Source organism: Anguilla anguilla, chromosome 15 (genome assembly GCF_013347855.1).
Source record: "Anguilla anguilla isolate fAngAng1 chromosome 15, fAngAng1.pri, whole genome shotgun sequence".
NCBI lineage: Eukaryota > Metazoa > Chordata > Actinopteri > Anguilliformes > Anguillidae > Anguilla > Anguilla anguilla.
This window is the reverse complement of record NC_049215.1, coordinates 15,646,814-15,656,571: the sequence shown is the minus strand read 5'-3', so window position 1 is coordinate 15,656,571 and position 9,758 is coordinate 15,646,814. Positions and strand designations below refer to the sequence as shown.

General features: G+C 39.5%; 1 long non-coding RNA gene across 2 annotated transcripts in view; it reads left to right on the top strand.

Moving 5' to 3' along the window:
- The first annotated feature begins 6,895 nt into the window (after nt 1–6,895).
- The window catches only part of LOC118214495, a 37,545-nt gene continuing 34,682 nt past the window's right edge, over nt 6,896–9,758 (top strand). For both annotated transcript variants that reach the window (XR_004762630.1, XR_004762631.1), the window contains exon 1: nt 6,896–6,981. This is a non-coding gene — a long non-coding RNA (uncharacterized LOC118214495). The remainder of the gene's footprint in view (nt 6,982–9,758) is intronic.

The window sequence follows — 9,758 nt, the reverse complement described above, 5'->3', positions numbered from 1 at the left end:
ATACATAGTTATGATACTCCTCACTTATTGGGGCCTTTTCTTAGTTTTTCCACTTCATTCATTGCTACCTGTTTCATCTAAAACTCAGGTAGAATGAACTTTACTGTGAATAACAATAAAAAATTGTTACCATTTGAACATGCATAAGAACGCTTTATTGAACATTTACATATATATTCATGACTTTTGTAGTATGTTTCCAAAAAAAAAAAATCTGCCTTTTGAGAATCACTTTGAGCCTGTGCTATTACACAGTATCCTACAGCAACACTAACTTAAATACAACTGATATAATTCCCAAAGCTGTGGTTTAGCTAGCGTAGCATGGTGTACTCTGTATTTAAAAAAGCAGGGTATGTAACATTCCTCTCATTGAATAGATCAGATGCAGAGCATAAATAACGGTATCAGGGTAGTTGTCATCCATCTCTGGGCTTTAAAAAAAAAAGCAAAAAACACACGTTTCCCTGGGATATGGCTTCTGTTTTCCTCATTTACCTGTTCTGTATTTTTCTCTGCGTGTTTGGCGAACGCCGGCGATGGCGTCCCTTAAAACAGATTGATGTTAGCGTTGGCGGCGCGCAGGTTGGGCTGTTTAATAGGGGGATTTATTCTGAGTGGTTAATCCCTCTGTGAAGCCGGCAACGAGGTTAGTTAGCCTCCAGCAGACCCTGGGAGGAAAAGCCCAGAGGTCCCCGCACAGTGTGAACTAAGACTGTATGGGCTAATAAGTTTATATTTCTTGCCTCATTTGTTAAAAACCCTTGAATTTGTAATTTGTGTCACTAAGACGAATGAACCGGAGGCGCTGTAATGTGTGAAATTAATGCTGATAGATGGGGACCCTTTATTCCACCTTTTAAACACTTTGATCCCATCCGCTGTCTTGATTGGTCGAAAAGTTGAGTGGTACGCGCCGATGTGCCTGGACGTTTGTTGTTCTCCCACTGATTTTCATGCTTTCATTGTGTAATCTGGTGCACTCTTATACACACAGAGCACTCAGATGCACACATGCTTATGTAACAGCTGTTCTCTTGCCATTCTTAGGTGTGTTCATGTGCACACTTTTAATGGATTAGTGAGCAGTGTATCCCAGTATTGTGATGTTAGTCCTTAAGGCAGTTGTGATAATGTAATCACACTCGGAATGGCTGTGACGTGTGTTGTGTTGTTATGGTTTTAGCCCAGTTATCTTCAGATGGAAAAGCCACAGTTCTGTGATTATGTGTGTAGCATTTGTGACCAATGTGCTAGACATTAGGCATTCTGAAAGAAAGAGACAGTCATACACATGTGCATATGCATATTCTATGCATTCATATATCCTACACATCATGCCTATCAGCTGCATACCAGAGCTTCAGACCGCAACTCATTCATTCCTCTCTTACAGATGTGATGGTCTGTTATTGATTGACTGTACAGTACGTTGTATTTATTTACTGTTCTCAGCCACTTCATGAAAGTGGGCGGTGTCTGTGCCGTTTCCATGTTTTTGTAAAAGGCAGCATTTTTCTGCGCATGGCTTGGCGGTAACGCTCCCCTGCGTTTGCGAGGAAAGCGCTTAATATTTTATGCGATCAAGGGGCCCCCATACGCCAGTGTCAGTCCATAGCAAGTTGAGCAAAGGCATGATTAATTTAGTGTTTATCCCTGGCATATTTTAAAAACAAAACTCCTGGCCTCACATCCAGCTTCGTTTTACCCAAAATCATAAATCATAACCTGTAATATGCTGGGGAAGAGTCATTTATTTATTCTTTTCCCCCCCAACTGCTCTAACCTGGTTTTTCGACCAGCTGTGAGAAAATTAGAGTTGTTTCCAGTGCTGCTTGTAGAAGAATAAGTGCTTTAGCAAACTTGTATAATCACAGGAGCCAGCGCCTGATCGTGAAGAGCGGAATTCGCTCTGCCAGACCAGCAGCCGCCATTACGCGCCTGTGACCCAGCCCGCCGATTTCGGCCGGGGAACTTTGCGATTGCATCTGTCACCGGTCTCGCAACTCATCCGCGGAGTTATTGAGATGCTGATTCTCTGAACTTTACAACGTCCTGTAATGCATATTACTGCCACAATTCCCCAGCACCTCCACACGGCAAACAAAATTAGATCTATAAATCAGAGCGCCTCTGCCCCCATCGTCCCCGTGTGATTCGTCTCCATAACTCACGCGCCGCGCTCCGCCTTTTACCCAGGATTCCACTTGACTCGCTTAAAGAGTCGAGGCACCACGCGTTCCATCTTTTTTTTTCCCCCCTCTCTCTGCGTGCATGCGTTTTGCATAACGTGCCCACAAAAGGAAATTATCGCGCCATGAACGTGCCCAACATATGACTGTGTGACAGACGTGCTAACGTGTGATAATCATCAGCAGTTCATTTCTGCAGCCTGTGTGCAGGCATTTTTCATTCCATCTTGATTTTGCTCTGATGCACCTGAACTCTCTCACTGAGGTGTTCTCTTCTGGGGATCAGTGCAGATAAAATGCCACAGTATTTAGGTAAAGCATTAAAGCAGGACTATAGGTGAGAATTCTGTGTCGCGTTATCTTAAGATCTTAGGAACATCACTCTGGTCTTGCTGCTGGGGGTGGTTGTGCAAGATGCCAAAGCAGTAGCCTGATTGACATCTTATGGTTCTTGCTGTCACACTGCCAGGAAAGAGTGAAAACATCCTGTCAATCAAAATGTAACTATTGTTATTATTATTATTATTATTGATATTATTATTATTATTACATGATTGTTTTTGGAAAAACTAATAAGCAATGGTCCTTTCCCTTAATTTCAAGGAATCACATGGAGGTGGCAAATCATATGTTGTTCTTACATACATATAGTATAATATTTCAGGTGTGCTGTATATTTAAGTAATACTAATCTCAAATTGTTATTAAAAAGGGCTACATTTATTCTGGGACTGTAATCCAATTCATACACTGTCAGCCTCTGGACTAGACATAATTTTGTTTTGTTTTGTTGTAGACATTTGAGGTCTCAAACATATTTGAGCTGCCTAGACCTTTCTGCTAGGGTCAAAGGTCACCCCTGGCATTCACCTTGCAGAGCATGTCCATTTGTTTTTAAATTAAGTGGTGATTATGAATAAGAATGGTTATGATTGCCTTGAGAGCTATTCTATTATATTGTGACACTTTAGTCTGATAAAATAGGACTTCCTGTTTATTCACTTATTTAACTTTACACTGATTATAAATGGCCTTATGTGCCTTGGCATTATCACATTTTTGTATTCCTGAGAGTAACACTGATGTTCTCCATTACTGAACATCGCTCTGGATAAGAGCGTCTGCTAAGTGAGTGTAATGTATTCAGTACCGCCTGCTGAAATCTCGTGAAAAAGGCTCTTGTTGCAGCGTCAATTGTACTTCAATTTTGTTTGTTTTTATTGTTCATGAGTATTGTTCACGAAAAGCATACATATTCAATTAATGGTAATTAAGCTGTTGTTCATATTTTGCAAATACAGTAGTGTAAGGAGTCAATTAAATCTGTTCATATTTACTAATATTTTATTTTAAAAACACTAGAGGGTGCAATATAGCAATATCAAAAAATATCCCTTACCTCTCTCTACTGTTTTCCAATTGATTTCTTTGTGTAATTTCAGTTTGAATATACAGTATATGTATGTGTGTTTTGTATTCAAATACCAATTATTCCACATTGTATTTGTTAAATTATGGATATTAAGTTCTATATTGTACTATGTCCATAAATTGGAAAACTAAGTAAATGGCATGTAAATTTGAAAAAAAAGGTGTTGATGATTAGCTGAGCTGAATCGTGTTTACCCCTCCTGGTCATTGGTCACCATTTCATATCCCACAGGTGAGTGTACAAAGAGACCTGCTGCTGATTGGAGGAGAGCTGTGCCACTCATTGATGCCAGGTGGTAACCTGCATGTGACCCACGTGCTGGTGAGCAGGAGTTGGTGTCTGTTCGGAGAGAGGCACAGCCTTTACCCAGAGACGGCTATTAACCAGAGGATTGCAGGTTTGATTCTCAGGTGGGGCACTGCTGTTGTACTGGTCAGAATATCTTCAGTAGAATATTTCTGCTTAATAAGTGTCTTAGATAAAGGAATATATTGAGCAATGTAAATTGCCCTGCAGCATGGCTAATTACTAAGCAAATTAAAGTGGTCCAGGAGAAAGCACCCTCATCCCCTTTAGTTTTCTGTTCTCTGGGTTATGGGAATGGATTTTTCTGTGTGCGTTTTACCTTCTCTCCCCGGTATTTAGATTGCGCAAACTTAATTTTCCTGAAACCTGGTACGATGCGGCTTGTCTGTTGCTGAGACTGTAAAGTGCATTTACTGTAGCTGCCCGGAAGGCTTTGACTTTTTAACAAAGGTTAAAGATCGCAATTTAATTGTGTGTCACGGGGCACATTAAAGCGTGACCTCTGGCAGAGAACTGTCATCTGATTAGTGTGTGGTGTCCTTCGTTTTAGGAGGTATTGATAGAAGTCTAAATGAATGACACAAACAAGACCGAGTGTAGCCAGATACATGGCTACTATTGCTCTGAACAAGAACCATGCAATTTAAGGCCTACATTTAAATATTATAATGTAATTAGTAGAACAATATAGCAGGTAAAACGATGCCATTTTTGTGTGACTTTTTAATTTATTTATTATAACACAGGCAGATCCAGGTCTGGTCTTTGCACCCCCCTATTACCTTATGAATTTATTGTGTTGTGATTTCATCCTTTCTGTACTGTCATTGAGTTTATTATTGTGCAGACATTCAGTCTTGTTGTAGGTACATTCTGTCCCATTAATAGGCACGCATCCTCGTGTTTTATAGCGGCGGCCATGTTTAATTAGTGCGCACCGGTCCTTCCTCATGCGTGCTAAGCACTTTTGGCCAAAATGGAATGGCAAGGCTCTACAATTAGATCAAAAGATCAATCCTAATGCAGCGCTCTTCTCCTGACCCCCACCTCCGTAATAAAGAGACTGTTGGCCCCCAGGGGCCCACTCAGGAGCCCCACACTGATATCTCTAAATTAGCTGACTGGATGACCTCGCGGGTAATTGCATTAGTTTATCAATGTACACACAATTTATTACTCTCCGATATGTAGCGGGGTGTTTATCTCTCATCGCCAACAACATAACGAGGGGGGAGAAAAATGGCATGTGTTAGAAAAGTGCAAGACAGCCGAACGCTGGAAAGAAGAGGGAGAAAAAGCAGCAAACGAAGGAAGGGAATGCGTGGCGTCCTGATTAGATCCCAGTAGTGCGATTGCCCCGGCGTTTATTCTCAGAGTTTATTTGTACTCATTGCAATGGATTTGGCCGTACCTTCTGCAAAAGTGATGCTTCAACAAACAATTATGGCCTCGCAATTCACACAACTCCCCGTGTACTGGAAGTCATAATCAAAAGGAATCAATGAAATTACTTCTGGATGCAATAACATATTTAGTTGTCTTTACCGTTTTTGTGTGTGTTTGCCTGCTCATCATGGTGTATTTTGTGGCCCATTTGCTGTATATGGTATGTAAAAAAATTTTTTTTTAATTACAGTGAAATTCACACACAATGAAACTTCCTTCATGATCCCATAGTAACGCTGCTGAAATCACTCACGTGAGATATATTTATGGACAAAGTATCAACAGCACATGACAACGAGGCTGTTTCCAGAGGGATTATGATTGGCATCATGACTGAGGTCGAAAGGTCAGAGACCTGATGACACCGCTATGCTGGTCATCCTGAGGCCTCTGTTCCCTCAGGTTATGATACGTGTTGCTGCAGCACACATATTCTACCAGTGGCAGTTACCATGTACCCTGTGTTTCTGCAGCCTGGATATTCTACTGTTAGTGTTTCAGATAAATGCAATGGAATAATGCACTGTTGAAGAAATGTGATTTTAATATTACAAGAAATCTACGCACACATGTGCACACACACACACACATATATATATATATATATATATATATATATATATATATATATTGACTTAGAATGGGGCCAAATTCATGAATGGTCATTTATGAAAAGAAAAGTGTTTTACAGTAGTGGTTCTCAAACTTGGTCCTGTGTATGCTTGTTTTAGGTTACAGCCAATGTCTTGTTAATTTAGATTATTGAACATATGTGCATGGTCCTTCATTTTGTTATTGCACTTATTGAACTTGTTGTTGCAGTGCATGTTCGAATCATTGTCTTCTGCTTTGTCTTCAATTTCTTCATTACTAACAAGTGGTCCGTTTTCGAGGCCAGGTGTCCACACTCACCAATTAGAAGCCTTTTGATTCACCTCTGCCTTTAATTTGATTGGTTAAAAAATTTTAACCACTTTTTGTGTGATCATTTGTGATATAGCCCAATAATTGTGGAACATTTCATTCTCTATAGCATGCATAGCTCTTGCTGACATAATGTGGCTTAAGAGGATAAATCATCTTTCAAAACATGAAAAGCTTCTAATTAAGAAAAATTTACAGTTTGTTAAAATTTTGGAATTGAAATCGAAAACCAGCATACACAGGGGCCCCCGGGACTGACCTACTTTGAGAACCACTGGTCCACACCAGGGGTGTCGAACTTCAGGCCTGGTGGTTTTCGGTGTGTTTGAGCATAAGTGATTCATTAAAGTTATTGATTGGCTAAAGTGTCCACACACCTTGTTCTCAAGGCCTTAATTGGCTGCTGATTGAAAGGACCCACACGTTCCTGCAGACACTGTTTGCCCACCCGGACGGGAGTTTCACACTGTTGGTCTACACTGTGGCCAATTGCACATCACAGTTCTACACACATCTGGCTTGTCCAGCCTTATATGAAAAAGGCCAGTTCGGCTGCAGGCTTTTGTTTTAGCCTACAATGCTGGATTCACCTAATTAACTAGTCATAATATTCAATCAAGACTAAGAAGTAGAATCAGGTGTCTTACTGCTGGGCTAGAACGAAAACCTGCATGCACACAGGTAAGATTAGACACCCTTTTTAACCCAAAGACCTGAAATAAGAGTGCCATCCATTTATATTTGAAATGTGTATTATTTTTTTGGATTTTCTGAACTTGGAAACTGGCCCAGAACAGATTACCCAGATTACCTGTGTTTCATAAAGAGTATGGTTTAGGTTGAGTCAAAACTTTTCATTTTTAGGCATGCTCTTAATTTTCTCATTAAACCTTTGGGATAACATTCAAAACAGTTTTTTTCCTTGTTTGATTTCAATAACACTACAACATGAAATGGAAGGTTTCTAAAGGACTGATAATTATGTTCAACAGCAGTCTCCACAAATTGATCTCACTGTTGGCTCTTACACAACTGAGTGATCTGACTGGTACTCATGTGTTCCAATTTGTGTGGACCTCAGAAAGAGAAGCTGCTGCCTGTGCAACGGCTAATGGGGATCCACGTAAAAAAACACATGGCCCCTATTCCGCACACTTAATATCACATTGCAGGCAAAATTCAAAATGCCTGCATCTTTCTGAGTGCCCACAACCCACCACCCCTTCTATCCACCCCAAGGGTTGGTGGGAAAGTATTGTACAACGCACGCATGTAAAACCTACAACATAAAAAAATATCATTAATGGCATAATTTTGTTGTGCCCGTTGCTTCTGAGTGTTCAGCATTCTGATCACAATCAGCAGCAGTTCTATAACCTTGGTGTAAAGTAGGCAGACTTTTTTTTGAATACAATTTCTTTCACTGTCACCCCCTGACTTTCTGTTCTTTTTTTATTATTAATATTTCTGGTCTGTGGATGGATTATATTGCCCAGATAACATCATGCATATCAGCTTTGTTCTCTGATTGCCTTATGGGCATGGGTCTTTGCATATTTACTGCCAATGAATCATAGCAGTGTGTGAAATCTGGAGATTCAATTCCTTCCGCTAGATGCACCTCAAGCCGTTTAATTAAAACATGTATTATTAACACCACTATATTTAAGCCATTTTTTCCCAGCAATATGACTGGTACATTAAGTGTAAATTGTTTCACGGTAATTCCCTTTTAATGCTCCCCACATAATCAGCATTCAAGATGACAGACAAAAGCTACACTGTTACAGTAACTTACTGTTTGATGTGTCGATTGCATATTTGGGTGCCTTAATTAGGTCTGTTTTACAAGTCAAATGCACAGTCTCTGACAGCCCCGAAATATGAGCTTAATAAAATCTGCCAGCTCGGCCAGGATTAGTTTTTTGTGTTCCGCTCAGCCTTGGATCCTGCTTCAGGACATGTCCCAGGGTACGATTTTGTCTATAAAATATGCATTTTATCACATTGATTTATTGATTCAAGTACACAAGATATTTGTCGAAGTGTATCCATATGTCCATGCACTCGGATGAACATGCCCAGCCATGCCATATGTCAAACCATAATCTATGTGTATGGTCTAATAACTGGGCATTAGTAATTACACGTGTTTTGCAATGTATTCCATTCAAATAATTTGGCATGATTCAAAAGAGATTTATTTGTTTTTAAATAGTGTGCATATGTTTATATGCATCATTTATACACAGGTTACATATATGTGTATTCCTTTTAAGTATGATGCAGATATTTACTGAATTATATATATATATATATATATATATACACACACACACACACACACACACTCTCTGTTTTTTTTCAATATTTGTATATTTATACTTATTTTACTTTCTAGTTTTAACCCTGTAAAAAGTGCATGTGCATGCGTGTGTGTGTGTGTGTGTGTGCATGTGTGTGTACCATTAGCAGTGAGGGCGGTATAGGTAACACTCCTTCCCCTGATCTTCAGTGCAAATGAAGAAGATCCTTTAAAGAGGATGTCTGTACTCTTTATTTATGTCCCGCTCCAGCTGTCCGATTTTACATTCCAGTGACTGACACCAGAGGCACAGGCTATCGATACCCTGTCATTGATCTGTTTCTGAGGGCCAGCTCCTCTCCATTGATTTCATTGGGCCAATTTTCCCCAGAAGTGATTTTAAAAGTTGATATTTATTGCAGAAGCACTTCATTGTCAGATAATAGGTGTGAGAAATGTGACTTTTTACAAGCAGAGGTAGGGGCATGTGAGAAGGTACCAGGCAGGCAGTAAATAATTGTGGTTAAATATGTTTAAATAATTACAACTGGATATATTATATGAGTAATTTTCGGTTGCTCATTTGACTGATTCCTCGAGGGTAATGACAGCAATATTAATGATAATCGTGAGTGTACATTGACCCTTAATTCCCTCAATAATGCAGAATGTGTTAGTTATTTCTACAGACACTCCGAGGCAGCTAAGAATGAACTTGTGTCCAGCATTTTAATCTGTGGCTGATTTGGTTCTCTCACCAAAAAAAAAAAAAAAAAAAAACGAAGCTCATTACCTTTTCCACATAAAAAATCATTCAGTAACTTTTCTATTGAAAACTTTTCTCAGTTTTTGTTATCCAGAATAACTTCCATTGCTCATTTAGATTTTTAGTGATGTTCTGTCAGAAATGCAGACACAAATGAAGCACTGTGCAGTTCAAAGAGCTGCTAATTTCAGGATCGTCCCCAACCTGGTTTCTGTGTTCATGAGAAATCACAGCTTTTACTGAGATAGAGTTGAGGTTTTATTAAATTCCATGCTTATGGGCCAAGATTAATTTCTGTTGTGTCATCTATTACTGATCATACTGCATTACTTGACAATGTGTCTGGAAGGTTCCATGAGAAAAAATTTACTATTTTCTTGCTTCCTT